Genomic DNA, 23,718 nt, shown 5'->3' with positions numbered 1-23,718 from the left:
ATTCCCGGCAGGCCTTCCATCACATCCTGGAATGCCCGCAACAAGTCTCTCACCGAGTCTTCCAGTTCTGCTAGTCGTTCCCCGGTAGTTTCCTCCGGGATGGGGTCCCGAGGGCGGTAGTCCGGGGGTGGGTCATAGTCCTCTTCCGTTTGGAAGGCTCCGGTGCCCTCCTCATCTTCTGCGTGGCCTCGCGGTCCCGACGGCTCGAACATCCACTCCTCGAGGTCCTGCTTGGGACTCCCCTTCTCCGAGGTAGACCCCGGCTCCGGGAACAATCCCTTGTCAAACAGACTCTCACGTAATCCGCTCCCCCGACGGGAGTACACCTCACGGGTGCCCTGGGTGTTGTACATAGTCCAATCATCCTGCTGGTGAGTCTTCCGCGGACCCCATTGCGAAGGGGTCGGAGGCGGCCAAGACAGATGTGCAGGCAGGCGGGGAATCGCTCCCCCCACGGCACCCTCCATCGAGGCTGCAGTCGTGAACACCAAAGACGCGGAGGTTTGTGGGACCGATCCCGAGTCCCCCTCCGTGTTAGGTAGATTTCCCTCAATTCCGCTCATGAACTTGCCAGATTCGGAACGATAGGAAAAAGGGAGTTCTAACAATATGTTGGATCCCCAAGCATCGAGAATAAATCCACGTTTTTAAGAAAAGCAAAATTTATTTCAAAGCGTTGAAGACATACTCAAACACGTTCTTTGTTAGAACTGGGGATACACAGTTAGGTCAAGCATAATAAAGGAACTTCAAACAGATACAGGTCCAATGAATAGCTTTCCCGCTGGCGGGCTAATGAAACGGTTGCGCGCCCAGTCTATGGGAACCAGGCAGAACATTAGACAAAACACAGGTGCAGTACTCATGGGAAAAGCAATAGCCAAGCATTACAGCATCTTCTCCCCCACACAACCTCCAGCAGTTATCTTTTGCATTCCAACGCAGGAGCAGGATGATAGAAACCAAGCCGGGTGCAACAGGGAAGGATATGTACACAGAGGTCACAGAAAACAGAATGGCAGCTTGCTGACAGGCAGTTACTTCCCTTCCTTGAATGCAACAACCTGGCGACAGTGTTCCATGCGATGGTCACCTCAAGATTGGACTACATGGGGCTACCGTTGTCTCAAATCTGGAAGCTGCAGCTGGTGCAAAACGCCGTGGTGAGGCTTCTGATGGGGCTTTCTAGATGGAAGCACATACAGCCTGTGCTAAAGGTACTGCACTGGCTGCTGATAGCATACTGGATTTGTTTCAAGGTGCTGGCTCTTACCTTTAAAGCCCTGTATGGTCAGGGACCTACATATCTGAGGGACCACCATTTCCCACATGTCCCCCAGAGAGCACTGCGATCAGGGGCTCAGAATTGATTGGACCTCTCAATATGCAAAGGGCCAAAATAATAGTAAATGGAGACTTAACGAATAATATTGAAATTCAAAAGGGTACTCGGCAGGGTTGCCCGCTGTCGCCACTACTATTTATTTTGGTTTTGGAGACTCTGCTAATACATGAAAGAAACGGAAAAGAAATCCAGGGTTTAAATATCAAAGGGGAAAGTTTTAAAGTCCAAGCCTTTGCTGATGACATGGCCTTTATTTTGGATGAACCTCAAACATCATTAGAACAATTACTATATGTTTTGAAATAATATGGTAAAGTTGCAGGATTAAAGATAAATAAAAAGAAAACAAAGATCTTACTGAAAAATAGTAATGGAAATATAGAAAAGTTACTAAATGATCTTTCTGGTTTCGAAATTCAGAAGAAAGTGAAATACCTAGGTATTCAATTGACAAATAGATGCTGCTCGTTGTTCAATGATAATTATAAGAAATTATTATTAGAAATAAAAAAGGATCTAGAAACATGGAGAAGTTTACATATTTCATTGATGGGGAGAGTGTCAACGATAAAAATGAATGTTTTACCTTGTATTCTTTTTTTGTTTCAAACTATCCCGATACTAAGAAATCAAACATTCTTCAAAGAACTAGAAAACTTGGCAACAAAAAAGACCAAGAATAAAGCTAAAATATCGACAAGAAAGAAAAGAGGCGGATTTCCACTTCCAGATTGGGCGTTATATTACAAAGCAGCGACTATGAATTGGATAAAGACTGGATTGTTCAAGAGGACAAAAGACCGTTGAGTTTAGAAGGGCACGATTTACAGATGGGTTGGCATTTCTTTATGTGGTACAACAAAAAAGCCCCATCTACTCATTTTAAACAACACACGATTACAGCGGCATTGTATAAAATATGGGAGGACATAAAAGTAAAATATTATATAAAGTTACCTAGATGCCTTTCTCCCATAGAGGCGTTTGCAAAGCCATTGCTCTATACTAAATATCCCAAATGGAGATACGAAGAACTTTTAGACGCAAAGCGAGAGATACTCTTGGAAACATGCTTAAAAGAACAAGGGACCAATTTGACTTAGTGGGAAAAAAACCAACTTTTGTCAAGATGGACAAAAGATAAACAAACAGGCATATATGCAATTCAAACCGAGTTAGATAAGATCTGGCTAGGCACAAAAGAAAAATTTATTTAAAAAGCTTATAATTTCTGGTTAGACTGGAAAATGATAGACGAGCAGGTTAAACCACCAATGATAGCATGGGCACAAGACATAGGTCACAGTTTAAGCTTTGAACAATGGGATAAAATTTGGACAAAAAATATAAAGTTTGTAAGAACAAGTGCCTTTAAGGAAAATATTATAAAGATGTTCTATAGGTGACACATTTTGCCCGTTAGATTAAACAAATTTAACGAGTAAATAAGGAAAAATTGCTAGAAGTGTCGTTATAGCAATGGCACTAACTACCACATGTGGTGGTCATGTAGTAAAATGAAAAAAAATTGGATTATGGTGAAAGAAATTACGAATAAAATAATAGGTAAAAATTTTCCGTTAAACCCAGAATGTTGTTTATTAAACATAATACCTGATACATGTAAGGAAAAAGAGATATATTTAATAATGCAAATTCTCACAGCAGCAAGAATTGTTTTTGCCAAGAGATGGAAGGAGTGCAATACACCCTCTAAAGAGGAAATTGTTATTACATTGTTTCATATAGCAGAAATGGAGAATCTAACCTGTATTATCGAAGAAAGAAGCATGGAGAAGTATGAAAAACATTGGCTAAGATTTTATAAATGGTTGAAAGAGTCAAATTTTGGTTCAATTTAATGATTAGTGCAAAATGTTGAGATTCCTATTTAAAGTTGTGGAAGAATTCTGCATCTATTTAAAAATGTTAAGAGGAAATATCTTTGTCTTATTGTAACACGAAAAACCAAATAAAACTATTTTTTTAAAAAAGAATTGACTGGCCCTCCCGGGTCTTAAGGAGGCTAGGCTTTTGATAACCAGGACCAGGGCTTTCTCGGTGGTGGCCCCATCCTGGTGGAATGAGCTCCCGGAAGAGATCAGGGCCCTGCGGGACCTTTTACGGTTCTGCAGGGCTTATAAAATGGAGCTCTTCCACCAGGCTTTTGGGAGCCACGGCCACCACCAATAGTGAACAACGGATGGTGAATATGAGAGGGCCTTGGACCCTTGAAACTGCTACCAACAGCCTAAAGGACATCAAGCACTGCAAGGACAATAAAAAATGAACACTGCAAGCTGACCGTGAGTTAAGAACACCAAATAATGGCTGCCACCATCAAACGAATGACAATGACTACTAGCACTTTATTATGGTTTTAGAATTGTTTTAATTGTAACTTATGTTTTAATGCAACTTGTTTTTATGTAAGCTGCCCTGAGCCGGCTTTGGTTGGGAGGGTGGGGTAGAAATTTGAAAAATAAATGAGTAAATAAGGATGAGGTATTACTCCCTTATTTGGTCCCTAACACTGAAGTAGGTGAAGTATTCCTTTACACCAAAAAAATCTACCCCTGAAAAGGTCCAAAGAACAGTACAGGGCATAGGGCAGCTTTTCTAAACTTTCCCTGAATGTCCGACAAGTTTTCAGGGCTAGTGGCTACCTTCGCGGAAGACCGCCATCTTCACCAACAGTGTGCCACCCTTGGATCGATTTGTCAAGTGTCCCCCCCTTGTGTTTTTTTTAAAAACCCCTATGGCTTGCTCTTATTTATACATGCCCACAACTGCCCAGCACCTCCTAACATCGTAAAGTGGCTATTAATGTAGCTAAAGTTAGTGTTGCAGCAATTTCTCACTTTTATTTTTCTTTTCGAGGTATCCAGTATGTGCCAGCTGCACTTAAAGCCTTCAATGCTAAAACTGGAGCTCAGTTACTGTATGGGGCACCTCTCTGGATTGACTCAATGGACATTTCAGTTGAACATGTCCACTCTACCTTTCTGCGAAAGATCATAGGGATAGCTATGTGTGTCCCATACGCTGCTTTATGTTTGGAGTGCGGTCAGAATTTCCTGGCTACTAAGGCATGGATCCACACTATTAAATTTTGGTTACGACTCCATTTCAACTCTGACCCCTTCAGTTATATGTACCAACTACTTTCTGAATCTGTTAATTCCAGATGGCTATCTTACATCGAAGCCAAAATAAATTCCCTGAATGTGTCTCTAGAATCTTTATATATGCTTTCTGAGTCTGAGGCCTTTTTAAAAATAAAATCTAGTTTATTGGGATCAGAGCTACAAACCCTTTATAGCCTGGCTAACAGAACCTGTTCTCCCTTAAATCTGGGGATTGTTCCTAATGCAAATCTTCAAGCAGTATACCTCTATCAACTCATAGCTCCAAATTTGTGTAGAGTCATATCCTTGGCTAGATTTAATGTTCTTCCTTCAGCTATCTTATCTGGAAAATTCCAAGGGATTCCCTATTCTAGCAGGGGCTGTCTTTGTATGAAGGACTGTGTTGAAACTGTTGCCCATCTCCTCCTCCAGTGCCCTCTCTATTTGGCATCCCGTCGGCATCTTCTATATCACACATTAGGCCAAATTTTAGAGACCCCTTATGATTTTAAGCTTTTTTTCCTGATCGATAATCCAGATACAGAAATAACTGAAATAGTAGCACAGTTTCTTTGCAGTGCTATGGTCCTACGCCCTGAGAAGTGATATTATGAATTAGATTTTATTATGATGTTACTCTCTGATGTTACTATGCAATTTTAATTTTACTCTGCATGATTTTGTATTTACATTACTGTATCCTTATTTAGATGTCAATAAAAGGCTTTGGATTGGATTGGATTGCCCAGTGCCAAAATTGTTTGAAATGGCGTCAATGAGGCGTGGCGTTTTCTGGCAGGAGGAGGAGGGGGAGTGCCTACTAGAAACAATGCATGACCTTGAGTCTGGTCCTAGGGTCATGCCATGCACCGACCTGGAGACCATGTCGGTCTTCCAGGAGATGGCCATGCTGCTGACCTCCGAGGGCTTCACAAGAACTGGCTCTCAGTGCAGGGCCAAGTTCAAATGGGAGAAGCCGGCCTACTTTGAAGCCCTGGAGTACTGGGGAGGCTTCCCCCACCTCAGACCCCATCCTCCCCATTTTAATCTGCTGGTCCACTTGTGGGAACAGGGACGAAGACCAAGCTGGACCCAGAGACATACCCCATGTAAATTTCTGAACATCTGTAAGTGTGTCTACCTAAGTTTAATGTTATAGTCAGCATTCCCCCTCTTCCAGTGAACCCTTGTCAACCTCCCCTCTAATGAGGTAAAAAGAACTTTCTACAAAAGAGGTGAGTGTCAGGCTAAACACTGACTAAACAGAGTAGGTGAATTTACAAATCCTTGAGGGAGAACAGTCCAACAGAAATGAGTCTTATTACCTGTAACTGGATCCTCCCATTCAAAAGCAAAAATGTCTCTAGAGTATGGTGCCAGAGGAGCACTAAAGAATACATCCTTGAGATCCAAAACAGTAAACCACTTATGATCCCCTGGAATTGTTGACAGGATTGTATAAAGATTTGGATCTATAGGATGTGTATGTTGAACAATATGGTTCACCTGTCTTAGATCCTGGACTAGATGCCACCTAATATGTGCTTCATCTTAAAGTACAGCTAGAATAGGAGTGTTATAAGGAGAAGTGCATTCCTCTAACTTACCTTCCTTTACAAGGCACTCTATAACAGGTTTTAATCCCAACCTCCCTTCTACAGAAAGAACATATTGTCACACCCTAACTGGAGCCAAGGAGCTGCGGTGGCTCAAGTGGTTAAGATGCTGAACTGTGGAAGGTTAGTAGTTCAGCAGTTCGAGACCCGAGTGTGCCGCATGATGGAGTGAACTCCCGTCTCTAGTTCCAACTCCTGCCAACCTAGCAGTTCGAAAGCATGAAATTGCAAGTAGATAAATAGGTACCACTTCAGTGGGAAGGTAACAGTGTTCCGTGCACCTTGCTGTTTAGTCATGCCGGCCACATAACCACAGAAATGTCTTCAGACAGCGCTGGCTCTTCGGCTTTGAAACAGAGATGAGCACCGCAACCCTAGAGTTGGATTGGACTGGCTTTGAAGCAAGGGAACCTTTACTTTAACTGGAGCCATTCCTGGCTTTAACTTCACATGGACTGGAGTTGCCCCTAAAGCAAGAGCAGGAGTGCCCTCATCAGCCCAGACCTTAGGATCAACTCCATGAATAAAATCTCCATGAGAACAACCCATTTCTTTTCTATTTTGTATAGCTAAAAGGGCAGCTAAATAATGAGGATCAGATTGAAGAGGAAGATGCAAAGTAACCCCATGCTCATTAAAACTTAACTGTGCACCTAAATTTACAAAGCGAGTCCCTACCTAACAAAGCAACATGACAATCAGGAGTTAAAAGGAATGAATGAGATAAGGTATGCTCATCTAGAGTTACAACACACTCTTGCAGAAAATGCTGAACAGTAGGATTCCCATCTATCCCTACAATCTGAGTAGCCTGAGAAGAAACATCAATTCCAGGAGGTGGAGTAGGCAAAGAAGAAAAAGTGGCTCTAGAGTCCAACAAAGCATCATATTCACTATTCCCCACTTTCATTTTTATCAAGGGTTTGGCAAATGGAGAGCATAAAATACCTTGCCCCTGACATCCCTATGCATTTTCGTGCCCCATCATTTGAAACTGGGGAATATGAGATGATGGAAACTGTTGTGGCTGTTGAGTCTTTTGTAAAGAAAAAGACTGTGGCCGGGGTTGAAAAGGTACCATATTTGGTGGAACATTTGAGGGGTACCCTAAATCAATCATTAAATTTCCCCTTTTAGGACACTATCACTTCCAATGCCCAATCCCGTGACAATACGCACATTGATTTTTCCCCAAGGGAATAAACTGCTGTGAAATATTACTAGATCTTGACCCCCCTCTTCTTCTTTCATTCACTTTTCCTTCATTCCCCTTTTCTCTGTCAATGCTTGAGCCAACATGGCAGTCTGGGACATCAACAATTTCTTGTAATCTGCCCCTGCCTTTTTCTCCTTTTCTTGATCCCGATTAATATACACCTTATAAGCAATTTCAACCAAATCTGAGGAGGGCTTAGAGCCCCAATCCTCCAGTTTCTGTAACTTTCTCCTAATACCTTATTTTGAATTCCCAACAAACATAGCATTCAGAGTCTTTTGATTTACCTCTAACTCTGGGTCCAGATTCCCCCACTTACAAAAACCTTCCATTAAACATCCCATAGAAAAGGAGGGGTCCTCATCTTTCCCCTGTTTAATTTCCCAAACCTTATTCAAATTAGTCATCTTTGGAATAGCCTCCTTCAACCCTTTTGCAACATAGGCTTTATAAACAGCAAACTTATTTTTCCCCACTGCTGTCCTATGATCCCAGTTAGTAGGTTTAGAAGAAGGAATTATAGTACTTACATCTGCCACCCCTGCATTCCCCTTTGCCCTTTCATCAGTCATACAGATGGAGCAAGCCTTATCCAAAACTAACCGTTTTACCTCAGGAGAAAGAATCTAATTCAAAATCTGCTGCACATCCATCCATAATGTTATAGTCAGCATCCCCCCTCACATTTTGCACAGGTCCTCAAATTCCTGGGCCATCTTATCCGGATTTTCTCTATACTTTGGCAACCCCCTCTTCCATGTGAATAAATCAGTATTAGATAAAGGGCAATATACGAAGGCAACCTCCCTGCCGAGAACTAGGGCTTCCCTCAAGGGCAAGACAGAATAAGTAGATTTAGCAAGCTGTGTTTCTCATTTACCCTAATCAGGAGAAGAAGTCAGAGAAAAAGAGTCATTAGTGTCAGTATCAGAAAATTTAAAACCTGAGGTTAAGTCTTTTTGTTTTATGTCTTGTTGTGTAGTGGGTTCAATGCATCGAATGATTAGGAAACAGAGTGATACTCAGCACATGTTTACTAGTACACAGCATAATATAGAATTACCGGCCAGTCGGCCAACTATATACAGTCTCTTTGGCCCACCCACAGGTCCTATTGGAGGGTTTAAACTTCCCACCAAACTTCCTATTGGTGACCACTAGAGGTTTCAGGATCCTAGTCCCTATTGTCCCTGTGAACCAAGCTCAGGTCTTAGTCGCTGGCACCTGGTGGCAGTCAGCAGACATAACACATCTGGTGTAACAAAAGATTCCTGCATCTGTATTTCTGCCTTGGGAGGATTAACTGAGAAAGTAACCACCAACCTCTTCCCTTCCCCCCCCCCCCAGGAGTTACAGTCCTGGGCACAGATTCAACTTTAGAGGTGATAGGCAAATCAAGAAAAGAGTCTGGAGACAGCAGGTCTGAAAAACATGACAGATCAAAATCTTCAAATTCCCTCTTCACAATATGCTGTGTCCCAAAAGGTTCCCTCCCCCCTTCTGCTCCCTTCAAAGCTTTGTGTGCTGCAGAAGACAGAGGGGAAGAAAGAGTTTCCCCTCCAGCTGAAGGGGAAGCTGTAACCTCCGCTAAATGCCCTGTAGGTACATTCTGAGGAGGAGAAGGCCAAGCGGGGGGGGGGTTCACAGGATGAAAAGGAGAAAAAGGAGGTGGTGGTGGTAAGGAACTGAAAGACAACAGGCCCATAGGATTGTCAGGGAGTGGCAGCAACTCCCCAGACTCTGATTTAGCAACCTCCCCCATTCTTGATTCTGTCCTTCTGTTTTTCTCTCCATTCTGAAGCACGTACGTTAACAGCCCTGGGAGAAAGGCTCACCGATCTATGTTTGAGATTTTCCCTTAATGTCATTTGCAAAGATTTTGACAGAGGTACATTATTGTCTAACAATGTTCCCCTTGAGGAGAGTCAGTTTGGTGTAGTGGTTAAGTGCATGGACTCTAATCTGGGAGAACTGGGTTTGATTCCCCACTACTCCACTTGCACCTGCTGGATGACCTTGGGCAAGCCATAGTTCTGGCACAGCTGTTCTTGAAAAAGAGCAGTTTTTGTCAGAGCTCTCTCAGCCCCACCTACCTCACAGGGTGTCTGTTGTGGGGAGGGGAAGGGAAAGGAGTTTGTTAGCCACTCTGAGACTTCTTTGGGTAGTGAAGGGTGGGGTATAAATCCAATCTCCTCCTGCTGCTGCTCCTCTTCTACTTCTTCTTTTCATTGCAGACAGCCAAAATTCAATATAATCGTATTTTTCCCATTTTTCATGCTCCCCACAATCAGTGCTCCCTCTAATGCGTGGAGTCTTGTGAGCAAAAATTCTACTTTGTGAGCTACTAGCATTAAAGCTGTGAGTGATCAATTTGACTACTGCATAAATTAGTTTGCTCTGGAGTCATCCTTCCTGAGCTAAGACAAGAATGTGTGAGCTGGAGCCCAAAAACTGTGAGCCAGCTCACACTAACTCAGCTTAAAGGGAACACTGTCCACAGTATATCTGCAAAGCTGTCACAAGCTGTATATCAAAAGACCCGTGAGCTGGCCATTTCTCCTTCTCAAGTGCATATCCTGGCCAAGCTGTCATACAATACCAAGCAAGCTTATCAACAGGATAGTGCAAATCTTTAAGTTTCCTACCCCCCTCCTCCAGACCCACTATATTATTCCAGTTCTGTAACAATGTAGTACAAACGTTAATTTTACTTTCCTGATTTCCCATTTTGTTACAAACAACACAGAAACCACAGACAGGGAAGACTAGACCACAGGGGGAAACAATGACACACACACATGAAAAAAGACCACAAACACCATAAAAATCCAGCCACTAAAACTTAAATGCCCCAATATTTTAATAAAACCAATAACCAGAAGCCCCTCAGGTGGCACACCCCTGCTCCCCAATTAAGGAAGACTGACAAAAAAATCCAAGTCACCAACAGGAAAGTCCCAAAGGTCGCCAATTTCTGTTATACAAAAAGATTTCCAGCCAAGAAGAGAAGTCAAAATGAGGAGGAATGTTCATTGATTTTAATTGCAATTAAAACACCTGAAAATAGTTAGGCCAAACAAGCCTATCCAAAACTGACTGCTTTCTGAGCACAATAAGGAAGTACATGAAATTTTATAGCCAGAATGACATTCAGGATTCATAATTGGTCACAAAATCACAGAGCATCATCTGAGTAGTAATTCACTCATTGGTCAAATACAGAAAAAGGTGTGCCTATATGATATCCTAAATATTTATTTAACCTAACTTTAATAATAATACCTCAAAGATTCTTCTTCCCCCAAACAAAAAGTGTTTTTTTTCTGATATGAAACTAAAGCCCTTTTTGACCCAGACACTGCAGAGTTTTACCCCAAACAACTAAAACCATGAACTTTATACTTCAAGCAAATACCTCTACTGAAAAACTTATTTTCTGCTGTACCAGCAAAATAATGTTTTCTTATCTGCTAGCATCAGCTAAAAAGATACTCTAACCTACAAAAGAGAGGCCCTACCACTTAATAGACTTTTATTAAATCCTAATAAAACCTCCAAAAACCAGAAAGATATAAGTATATGAATAATTTGAATTAAAAAATCATTATATATCCCCATCCATACTACACCATGGAAGCCATTTTCCAGCCATTTTTTTCTCCCATTCCTCAGTTTCTTGAAGGTCAAGGATTGGGGATGAGGGCAGGAGTTTACTGACCAAAGGTGGGCAAATGGGAAGCCTAGGCAGAGAGATTCTGACCAACACTAGCCTGTGTGTTTTTCAGAAGTGGTGTAAGATGTTTAATTTAAAGTAGCTCCCGGTGCTCTGTTCCTGGTGTTTAAAAGTAAACTGTATTTAATTTAGGATGCCTATTTGATTTATATGGGTACACATAATTCTGTTTCAGTCATGGGTTTATAGGTGTTTATGTGGAGGGTGGAACTAGCAGCAGTAAGGGGGGAAAACAAAGGTGGAGTCTGGATAAATTAAGAATGTTATTTTTAAAAAGCCATTCTGTTTATGCATTGTCAGCACAGAGGAAATAAATTATAGCTCAGAGAAGAGAAAAGGTCTCACCTGGAGTCTTGGCAAGACCCGATTTGGAATTTTGCCAAATGCAAAAGGCTCACAGAATTCTAAGGCCCAGTTTCTCCGCAACCATCAGACTGTTTGATCACAAACAGTGTTGGCCAGTGTTCCCTCTAGGATGAGTTAGTGTGAGCTAGCTCACAGTTTTTTAGCCTCTGGCTCACACATTTTTGTCTTAGCTCAGGAAGGATGGCTCCAGAGCAAACTTATTTATGCAGTAGCTAAATCACTCACTCACAACTTTAATGCCAGTACCTCACAAAGTAGAATTTTTGCTCACAAGACTCCACAGCTTAGAGGGAACATTGGTGTTGGCACAATTTTATGGATGGGGAATGAAAATTTCCCAGTGGCAATGGGTCTCATTCATTGGGTTGGGACCCAAAAGTAGGATGCAATTCTCTCACAGGTGGGCTGTGAACAGGGAGGCAGAAAGAAGAATATTTGCCCTTTCTGCACCCATATTTCACCTTGGTTTCTGAGAGCATCCTATTTTTCCATTCTGCATTCCCTCCCGCTTTCACTTCTGATTTGTGTTGGGGCTTTTTCTTGTTTCTGCATATATTTTATAGGCATGCCTTCAGACCACTTCCAGCACACTGTTGCCCCACAGTTATCAAAACTTATTTTGCTGCAATTCTTTGTTCTCATCCACTTTTGACTCACTAATCCTTTCTAAAGTAGAATTGTGTCTGTAGGTATTTAAGTGCTGTGCACTGCCCTCCCGTTTCTGCCTCTCTCTCTTTAGGTTGATGCTCCCTCCCCATTCTGTTTTCTTTCCCTCTGTTGTGTCTGCTGACCGCCACCAGAGGACAGCGCACACTCCTGAGTTTGAAGCAGGAATAACAATGGGGACTAGGATCCTAGTCCCTCCACTGGGGAACCAATGGGACTGTGGCGGGAGATTCAAACCCGCCAATGAGACCTAAGGGTGTGTCCTCAGGGTTGTATATACTTGGCCACCGGCCGTTGTTTGTTGTCTTTGTTGTGTACCAGTAAAGTATGCTGATCACTACATCAGTCTCCATGCTTACTTCATGCGTCTGAACCCACTACACTTCAATGGCGACGAGGAGCAAGCTAGTTGGGCTATCGGACTCCGGAAGGGAAGACTAAGCACCGTGACCCACGCTCCGTCAACCGATGAGCACTGAGGGTGAACAAGCCACTTCCCAGCTGCAGCAGCAACCGATCAGCACAATGGCAGTTGCTCCGGGATCAGGGCTGGTACCGCCATTCGATACAGCCCGTCCACAACAATGGGGAGCATGGAACACTGGCCTGAAGCAAGTACTAGTCTTCTACCAGGTGACGGATGAAGCCAGAAAAAAGGGCCTCCTGCTGGGGTCGTGCGGACCCGTAATCGTGGAATTGGCCCAGCACCTCCTCTCCCCTAAAACATTCGACGACTGCACCTTCGAAGAGATCATCTCAGCAGTCCAGAATCATTACACGCCAAAGCCGTCGGAGATGACGTGCCACATGGCGTTTCATCAGAGGAGCCAGCTAGGCCGCGAGACGGCCGTGGAGTTCCTCGCCGATCTCCGCCGCCTGGCCTCCAACTGTAAGTTCGAGGGACACCTGGACCTGGCTCTGAGGGATCGGTTCGTCACCGGTCTGCGGGAGGAGAAGCTGAGGCGACGCATCATGGAAGGTGAGACAGTCACCATAGCGTCGGCCGTCGCAACCGCTACCGCGTGGGAGAGGTCCCACCCCGCTGCCTCCGCAGCGCATCAGGCAGCACTCACCGGACCCGCGGACAGTTTCGGAGAGGAGGTCCACCGCACTCAAGCTCCGCGCCGCGTGCCAGCCGCAATCACAAGCTCCGGCTGCCAGCAGCCCGGCCCAGCGCCTCCAGGGTGTGCCAGCTGCAGGGATCAGCACGACCGGAAAAGTTGCCGGTTCAGGGGAGCTGTTTGTCGAAGCTGCGGGCGCACCGGACACATCGCCTGAGTCTGTCGCGCCAAGGTCCCCAGCCGGTCCCAACCACTGCGTCACCGCGCAGATGCACATTTCGAGGAAGGTGTGGAAAATAAGGACCTCTACCATCTCGTGCACACCAAGTAACAGGTACTGCAACTCCCTGGGAAATCCCCCACCCCAAAGATTATGGCCACGGTACCGATCAAAGGGTCCCCTTGCCACATGGAGATAGACTCCGGCTCCGCTGCCTCAATTATTTAAGAAGCCACGCTTAAACAGCTATGTCCAAAGGGGGGACCACGGTTGTGGCCGGCACAGGTCACGCTCATGGACTTCCAGAGAAACCCGGTGCCAATTAAGGGGGTTGGGACTTTCAGAGTACAATACGGGCAGCAAAAGAGCCGGTTGGACTTGATTGTGGTCGAAGGCGACCTGGTCAGCCTGCTGGGGAGGGCATGGTTCGAGCCCCTAGGAATCTCAGTCGAGGGAGTCCACCAGAGTACCGCACAAGACTTCGAAGGGATTTGCCGGGAATTCCCAGCAGTCTTTGACAGTTCGCTGGGCAGATATACGCCCCCCCCCGGTGTCCTTGCGCTTAGACCCTAAGATGGCCCCCATCCGCATGCGTACCAGGACGGTTCCGCTGACTGTTAAGCCTAAAATAGACGCGGAACTGGATCGCCTAGTAGCACAAGGCGTCCTGGAGCCGGTCTCCCACGCGGCGTGGAAGACCCCTATAGTCGTAGTGGAAAAACCTAACGGGGCAGTCCGCATCTGCGTGGACTATAAATGCACACTGAATAAGGCACTTCAGGACCACGCCTATCTGGTTCCTATAGTCAGCCACGTACTGGCCACCTTAGGGGGGGGCAAAGATCTTCGGCAAACTGGATCTAGCCCAGGCCTATCAGCAGTTGCCAGTAGATGAGGCAACTGCTGACGCGCAGACGATCGTGACCCACCGGGGGGCATTCAGTGTGAAGAGATTACAATTTGGAGTAAGTGTGGCGCCGGGTCTATTCCAACAACTGATGGACTCTCTCTTCAAAGGAATCCCGGGCGTCACACCATTCTTCGATTATGTGATGATCGCCGCCGCTTCGCCAGCAGACTTCGTGGACCGGCTCCGCACGGTGCTCTGCCACTTCCAGGATGCGGGACTAAAAGTAAAATTGGAGAAATGCCGGCTGGGGGTGCCATCAGTGGACTTCCTGGGGTTTACAGTAGACGCGGAGGGCCTCCACCCGACCCGGGACAAAATAAAGGCAATCGTGGAGGGGCCCCCACCCAAATCAAAAACTGAGCTGCAGGCATTCTTTCCTGGGCATCCTCAATTTCTACCACGCCTTCTTGCCCCACAAGGCGGCGGTTGCAGAGCCCCTCCACCGTTTGTTGGACAAGCAGGCCCCATGGGTGTGGGGGCCCCGCCAGGCTGCCGCGTTTCACCATGTAAAAAAACTGTTGATTTCAAACGCGGTCCTGGCCCACTTCAATGAGGCGCTGCCGGTAGTGTTGGCGTGCGACGCCTCACCCTATGGGGTCGGGGCTGTGCTGGCGCATCAACTACCCGATGGCCGGGAGGTCCCGGTCGCGTATTACTCGCGTACCCTATCTGCGGCGGAGCGGAACTACGCCCAGATTGATCGCGAGGGATTAGCGATAGTGGCTGGGGTCAAGAAGTTCCACGACTTCGTCTACGGCTGGCCGTTCACTATCGTCACTGACCACCGGCCACTCCTCGGACTTTTTGCACCTGACCGCCGGACGACGCAGGTCCTTTCCCCGCGGGTCTTGCGGTGGACCATCTTCCTCGCGGGCTACGATTACAGGCTCCAGCACCGCCTTGGGAAAGCCATGGGCCACGCGGACACCCTTAGTCGTCTTCCCCTGCCGGAGGTGGTTAAGGATCCAGATCCGGCGCACAGGGTCCTGCAATTGGAGGACCTGCCGGAGGCCCTGTTGCAGGCTGCTGACATTGCCCGCCGCTCAGCCCGGGACTCCATCATCTCCCGGGTTCTGGGCTGGGTGGTGAGGGGGTGGCCTGCGAAGACAGACGGCCCCGAATTTATGGCATTTACGACCCGGCAGGACGAGTTATCAGCGCACAAGGGCTGCCTGCTGTGGGGAGACAGGGTCGTGGTCCCCAGCGTCCTCCGACAGAAGGTCCTCCAGGCCCTGCACGAAGCACACCCGGGCATCATCAGAATGAAAGGCCTGGAAAGAAGCTACGTATGGTGGCCGGGCATAGACGCAGAGATAGAAGAATGGTTGAAGCGGTGCCAGGCCTGCCAAGCTGTACGACCCAGCCCACCAGGAGCACCTTCGCAAACGTGGGAATCCACCCGCACCCCGTGGTCCCGGCTCCACATAGACTTTGCCAGACCATTCCATGGACTGTTGTTCTTGGTAACGGTGGATTCCTACACCAAATGGCTGGAGATAAGCCCGGTCTCCGCAACGTCCGCAAAGGTGACCATCCGGGCCCTTCGAAAGATGTTCGCCACCCATGGCCTGCCCAACACTATCGTTTCGGTCAATGGGACGGCGTTCACATCAGAGGAATTCCAGCAGTTCTTCAGCAACAACCTGATACAGCACATCAGGTCAGCGCCCTTCCACCCCGCGACCAATGGCCAAGCAGAGCGCATGGTCCGGACTGCAAAGGAAGCGTTGAGCCGTCTGTTGGACGGGGACTGGGAAAGCCACATCGCCTGGTTCCTACTGACGCAACATACCACGCCCAACCCGGTAAGCGGTTGCTGCCCGGCGGAGCTACTAATGGGCAGAAAGCCAACGATCCTCCTGGACCGCTTGCACCCCAATCGGGCGCCGGACCGGCGGAACTCCCCCGAGCAGAAGGAGGCACCAAGAGGGTTCTTCCCGGAGGACCTGGTGTTCGTCAGGAACTTCGGCCGAGGACCTGAGTGGATCGCTGGCCGCATAATTCGGCCGACGGGCACCATCATGTATGAGGTGTCCACGGAGTGCGGGCAGGTCTTGCAAAGGCACATTGACCAGCTCCGCCGATGACTGCTACTCAAGAACCCGATGGAGGAGGAACCAAGGCAACAGGAAGACCCAGGGAGGGCGACACCCAAGGCCTCCACACAGGAAGGTCCCGCAGAAGAGCAACCACACACGGCCACCAACCCCCCGGCAACTGCCAAAGAGACCCCCACAATGGATGTGGCCGAACCAGAGGCCCCTGCACAACCGCAGAATCCCAGTACAGGGGCCGGAACACCCGAAATCACAGAACCGGGCCCCCGACGCTCCGCGAGGGCGTGGCGGTCCCCAGCGTACCTCAAGGACTATGTGATTAGGGTGGGTTCGGACTTTGGGGGAGGGATGTTGTGTTCACTGACCGCCACCAGAGGACAGCGCACACTCCTGAGTTTGAAACAGGAATAACAATAAGGACTAGGATCCTAGTCCCTCCACTGGGGAACCAATGAGACTGTGGCGGGAGATTCAAACCCGCCAATGGGACCTAACGGTGTGTCCTCAGGGTTTTATATAGTTGGCCACCAACCGTTGTTTGTCGTCTTTGTTGTGTACCAGTAAAGTATACTGATCACTACATCAGTCTCCATGCTTACTTCATGCGTCTGAACCCACTACACTTCACCCTCCTTCTCCAAAGAGAAAAGAGGATGTGTCCTCCCATTCAGGCAAACTTTTAAAAAGCCAGAAAAAACATAAGAAAGAATCAGTAAATATAAAAGACTAGGGGATTCCCTGCTCATAAATGTGTCAGTCTTGCACGTGTAGGCCTGGATTTCCCCTTCATTCCCCTTTCTTTTTGCAGAATCACAGAGGAACAGCAGGAGGGAGGGGTTGGGTCTGCAGTTAAAATTTTTGAAAGACGTTTGCCTTTCTCTTCATCTTAGACAAGCAGCCAGTGCGGGGTTTGCTTGTAGATGCAGAATGCATACAGAATACACAAATAAATAAATCAGAGGGTGGAAAGCAGTGCAGAGGGAATGCGTGCGACTGCAAAGTCAACCCTTAAGGCTTGACTCCTTGGATTCTCTGGAGGAAGCTGTCAGTGCAGAAAGGACTCTAGTGAACTGGAGGGACAGGAGACGCAGAGCATCAATGACCAATTGCACTTTGGCTCTACATAACGCACAAGATAATTGTGACATACAGCCCATTGCACAGTAATGCTATATATCTGGGGTGGGGGCATTGCTCCCCTGCACTTACCACTGATGGGGAGCTTACTGTCCAGCCTTCGTGGGTCCTTCTGAGACAGTGAGCATCGATGACGAGGAAAGGAGGTTGGGACGGTGACGAAAGTCCGAAAATGAACTAAAATGCAATTCATCCTGCCTAATCCTGAGTCTGTTAGCCCATCTCATGCAATCCCCCCCCCCCCCCCCCAACATAACACACAAGAATATTACAATCTTTTCATTTTTTTCTGTCTGGTAGCTCAGGGTGAGTCTGGGGTTGCCATCCCCTCCAGGGCTCCCTTTTCAGCAGCAGGCCATCACGAGCCTCAGTATAGCAGAGGAGGACGGGGATAGCATTCACCTGTTTCCCTGTCCCTTGCTGCACCTAGCCACTTCCCATCTACTTCTGGAATGCTTCCTGGTTCTTCTTCCTCCTCAGCCCTCTTCCCAGCCATCCTTAAAAGGCTGTCCTGAGGGTGAACCAGCCCTGGACTCCTCCAACCCCTCTTCTCCCCTGCAAGGACTTGCCAGACAGGCAAAGCCCTTCTCCAATGTGGCTCTCTCCCTAATCTGGCCTTCTGGAGCACCACCGCCCTTGGACCCTCCCTCAAGGCTTGGCATCTCACTTCCTCCTGGGCATGGAGTCTCAACCTCACCTGGGTCCGGGCCCCACACCTTCAATGAGTCCTCGCCAGTCTTACCATTTGGAGGTTTGCCCAGCTATCACTGGAGCCTCCCCTTTCCTTCATTCCCTCTGCCACTACTTCCTTCCCCCTGGATGCTTCCCCTCATCAGCTCACAACCCAGTGAAGCCCCCTTGCCGCACAGCCTCCTGCCACCCTGCAATGTGCTCTGAGTTAACCCTAGCTGGGGAGGTGATGGGGGGGGGAGCCCTCTCAAGAAAGGGAGGTCTACCACTGGGCTTGTGCAGGATGAGCAACCCTACTTAGGAGGCTTAGGGAGGTCTGGCTGAGGAAGAAACACACAGGCTTATTTCCTAATGGAAGGGATAGGATGCACAGGAGTAGGAATAGGGAGCTGTATACACATTTCCTGTCCACCTGCAGCCTCGGGAAAGAGGGTGTCCTTGCATCAGGCTTGACTGGGAGGTGACAGGAAAGCTTGCTGGGTGACCCGCGTCACACATGCTCAGCCTAACCTACTTCACAGGGCTATTTTGAGGATAAAATGGAGGAAAGGAGTACAATGTAAGCTGTTTTGGGTCTCCAATGAGGAGAAAGGTGGAGTAGAAATGGGGGGGGGGAATTCCCCAAGGAGGGACTGTCTACTTTATTGGAGGCCCATCAGTAAATAGTGGGGCAAATAGCAGTTCTTCAGGGACCATTTCAGTGGGCCATTTCAGGTTAGGCAAATTGTGCAGGGGAGAAAGTTTAAGGTCCCTCTCCCACATGTCATGGTCTCAGTCCAGATCAGTGTTCCTGGGAATTAAATTCCAAGCACGGAATTCCTTCTACACATCTGTCAATGGACCCCATGATGAACTCAAAAGTGATGGGAGTACCTTATGAAAGTTCTTTGGAGAAGGCTGAGGTAAAAAGGGCCAGATATACAAACTGATAAACAGAGGAAGGATGAGCGTCTGTATTTATTTGTGTGTGCTGGTTCAAATGCTGCCTAGCTGTATCTTCTCATTGTACAGAATAAGCAACGACTGTGGGATATTCTTTTCTTTGTCTGCAGGTACTTATTTAAATTGCTTCCTTTCTTTTGCATGCCCCAAGCTTTTTATATTAATTTGCATCCTCAAATGAGAGATAGGATATGCAGTGTCATTCTATCCCCATCACTTGAATGCATCATGTCAGGTTCTGTGAAAGATTTGCCAGGGCAAATGGAGCAAGCAGAGAGGACAAAAGCCAGGGCATGGAATCATTGGGAAAAACCAAATGAAAATTACACCCTTTCTGCTTGTTTTATGCACCATTCTTATTTATGTAAAAGCTCCAGCCTTATACTACGAACACAGAATCTTTCCTACATCTTGGTTTTGTATTTAGCTTAGAAAGCATTGGTTGGGGGATCCATTATTAACAATCTGAGTTTCCTAAGCATTCAGCCATAATTTAGCAAAGCAGCCCTTTTTGATGAAAATACTGTTGTTTCTGAGGTAACCGTGTAGATTATTCATTACAAAATTGCCTGCCGTGCACCTTACATGATTCAAAACCTATTCAGTAGCCACTGTGTATTAAGTCAGAAAAGAAGAAAATAAAAATTGGAATGGGAAGGAGTGACAAGATAGAAACAGCATGGAACACAAAATGAGAAAGAAGGTGGCATCATGGGAAATCTGTAACTGTCATGTTAAAAGTGACATTTCATTGAGACATCTCAAGGCAAGATATTCTGAGCATCTTAATGAGACAAATTTGTTGTACAGGATAAGTGAAACAGCAGAATATGAGATGCTGGAGTGCATAGCAGAAGGCAACAGAAATGAACCTCAGGTCTGTTAGAAAATACAAGGTCTATAGTGCACCTGCGTGAAGAAGATCAGAAGAACAGCTGAAGGAGACAGCTGACAGCTGAAGGGGACTGCTAGTTAGCATAGCTAGAGTAGGGACTTCCCACAATTTCAAATTATGTCCTTCTTGTCTCCTGATTGACTCTTTGGAGATTTCCTGCTCCAACTGAGCCCTCCCACTTTGTTCCTGTCTCTCAAAGCAGGTATTCAGTTAGTTAAGCCCCTCTCTCTCTCTTCTGTTCTATCAGAGTTTATTTCTTCTTTAATAAACTGAGGTATTATCTTTAAACAGTTGATGCTCCGTTCCTCTGCATGTTTAAACTCTGCCAACAGAAGAAGAAACTGCAAAATGGCTGCTTCCTGCACAACTCAGCACAACTACCTACTAGATTTAAACAGTTGATGCTCCGTTCCTCTGCATGTTTAAACTCTGCCAACAGGGTTATGGGCCCAGTGTGAGCAATGGTGCAAAAAAGGAAAAAGTTTACATAGATTTGTAGGCAAAAAGAAGAAACTGCAAAATGGCTGCTTCCTGCACAACTCAGCACAACTACCTACTAGATAGGTTGACTGACAACAATTTTCTTGAGGGAGAGAATGAAAAGATACTTGCTTGAAATGGAACTTTGGTACATTGTAAATTAATCCCAGCCAGGAGATGACAGCCCAGCAAAGCAGAAGTCTTGGGACATGCACAATGAGAAGGCAAATGGTACATTACTAAAAGGCTTGTCCGATAGAGATGTTTTGTGAGTCATTCAACTGCAAACTGCAAAAGCAGTCTGGAATGAATTGGAGAGACTTTATGTTAACTTCTCTCCTCTATATCCAAAAGAAGCTATTTAGCACAAGGATGCCTGAGGGGGGTAAAATGCAAGATCAAATGTTAGATCAAATGCTCGCTCTGAGTCAAGGGCTAAGAAGTGCTGGCAAAGATATTGCAGAACCGGATTTGGTTGTTTTGAATTTAGTTAGTCTACCCAAGACTTATGAAAATATTGAAAATATTGTATGCCAAATAGAGCCAAAAGGAAATCTCTCTGTTTCAAATGTGATAAATGAACTGAAGGAAAGATTCAAACATAAACAATTTGAGGAGCCCAACAGAAAGGCTGGGCAGAATGCTGACCAAGTAGCTCTATATGTAAATAATAAAAGCAAAGTAATTTGTTATTCATGTGGAAAACAGGGGCATACTGAAAAGGACTGCAATGCTTTTAAAAAGAAGGGTGCCCCCCCCCGGCAAATAAAAGGGGGGAATTTGAAACAGCCACCCTTGAAGAAGTGCTTGACATTAACTAAAGATGCAACCAAAAGTCATATATGGTTCTTAGATAGTACATGCTCAGTGCCCTTTTTAAAATTCTAAATGAAGAAAAAAGAGAAACACTAAGTGTAGCTGATGGGAGATCTGTTGTGGCAGAAGACGTAAGATCGGGAACTATAAAATGCAGACTCCTAGATGGACAGGTGAGAGAAATCCTTATTGAGAATGTGTGTATGTGTCACAACTAGCAAATAACTTGCTTTCAGTAAGAGTTCTTGCAAAAAAAGGAATGGTGACCTCATTTGGAGAAAGATGTCTTAGCAAACAAGATAGTGAACTGATTGTAACAGGGAGAGTGCATGAAGATTTATATGCTCTGGACACATACACACAAAGTACAAATTTGACCAAAAGTAACAATCATAAGAGATGTTCCAGGTTATGGCACCAAAGACTTGGGTATAGAAATAATTCTGCAATGGCCCAATTTGAGAAGCAGAATTTAACCAAAGGCATATAAATAAATAAATGTACAATTGAAAGGAATTGCATGCATTGCATCCAAGCAAAGGGGACAAGACCAAGTTTCAGCAACAATCATGAACCAAACCAAATCAAACAAGGTGCCCACTAGAGCTCATTCTGTCAGCTATGCTGCCATTGTACGTGTGTGTGTGTGGGGGGGAGTCTTTTGAGTGAACAACTTTTCCTCCTGGAATGTTGGTTTCGCTTTTCTCACTTGACCTTATCTTGCTGCTTGACCTTGATGCTTCGTGCTCTCACCTCCCTGGGAACCTGTTGTCATTACTTTTGGTATGCAAGACTTGCACCTCTGATTGGGTTAACGCCATCAGCCCGCCCCCCTGCTTCAAATGCAGTATATCTTCCCTTCCCCCACCTGTTGGGTTAGCCTTTACACTGAGTGTATGCACAGATGACCTGCTTCTACTAAACTCAATAAACTTGATCCTTTTGAAGGAACGTTGTTGGGCCTGAGTTTGTGGGACTCTGACAGAGTGTAAAGGCTACTATTGTCCCTGACCCCGTACCTCAAAATGATTGGCGAGGAAGATGGGGGCATTCCAACTACAATGACGGGAGAGACCCCCCCTCACTACCAGTGTCAGTGTCAGAGACCCCTAGTGGGAACAGATATGTTTTGACTTTCATTGAAAATTTTTCTAAATACACAATAGTAAAAAGCCCAGTAGCACCTTTAAGACTAACACACTTTATCGCAGCATAAGCTTTTGAGAAACACAGGTCTCTTCGTCAGATGCACAGAGAAACACAGCTCTCTTCATCTAAATATACAGTTACCTACTTGATCAGGGAGAAGAGTGACATATTTGAAAAACTCAAGGCATATGTTGCAATGGTTAGCAACAGGTTCCAGAGGAAACCACTGGCAATCCGAACTAACACGGAGAATACATGGGAGATGAAATAAAAAGGTATTTTGAACAATGACTATAAAATCTTTGCAAAAATCATTGCTGAAAGGCTGAAAAACTATTTGCAAACAGTAATATCAGATGACCAGGCTGGTTTTTTACCAAAAAGGCAGATCAGAGACAATTTAAGAATAGTAATGGATGCGATGGAATACTATGAAAAACACCCTGAAAAAGAAGTTGTATTCTTGTTTGTTGATGCAGAGAAGGCATTTGACAATCTTAATTGGAACTTTATGCTTCAAATGATGGAGAAATTGGAGACGGGACAACAGTTTAGAAATTGTATTGAAGCAATTTACTCTGAACAAAGAGCAAAACTGAACGTAAATAAAGAATTGACAGATAACTTCAAAATTGTAAGATGCAAAAAAAAAAGGAATGTAAAAGTGACGGATAAAACCAATAAAAGACACCTCTGGCTCCAGCCTAGGCACCGGACTTTCTCAAGAAATCAACAGCCAAAATACAACAGGATCAAGAGATAAAGGGTTTGACGCATAAAGGTTTCAAATATAAATATCGAGCATTTGCAGATGATGTAATGTTTATTGTGGAAAACCCAAAAGAAGAATTACCGTTACTATTCCAAAAAATAAAAGATTTTGGAGAATTGGCCGGGTTTTATGTGAATAAGAATAAAACAAAACTTATTTGTAAGAATATGACAAAACAGAATCAAGTGGAGCTACAAGACCTGGTACAATGTGAAGTAGTCAAGAAAACGAAATACTTAGGAATTGAGTTAACGGCAAGAAACATAGATTTATATAAAAATAACTATGAGAAATTATGGGCTAAGTTAACTCAAGACTTTAAGAAATGGGATACCATGAATTTATCTTTGATGGGAAGAATTTCAGTTATTAAAATGAATGTCCTACCACGTCTGATGTTCCTGTTCCAAACAATACCAATATTAAACAAAACAGATTTGCTGATTAAATGGCAACAAGAGTTATCAAAGTTTGTTTGGGCAGGCAAGAAACCGAGAATCAAAATGAAAATACTTTGTG

Source organism: Gekko japonicus, unplaced genomic scaffold (assembly GCF_001447785.1).
Source record: "Gekko japonicus isolate JY-2015 unplaced genomic scaffold, Gekko_japonicus_V1.1 scaffold194, whole genome shotgun sequence".
Classification (NCBI taxonomy): domain Eukaryota; kingdom Metazoa; phylum Chordata; class Lepidosauria; order Squamata; family Gekkonidae; genus Gekko; species Gekko japonicus.
This window is presented reverse-complemented; position numbering follows the sequence as displayed.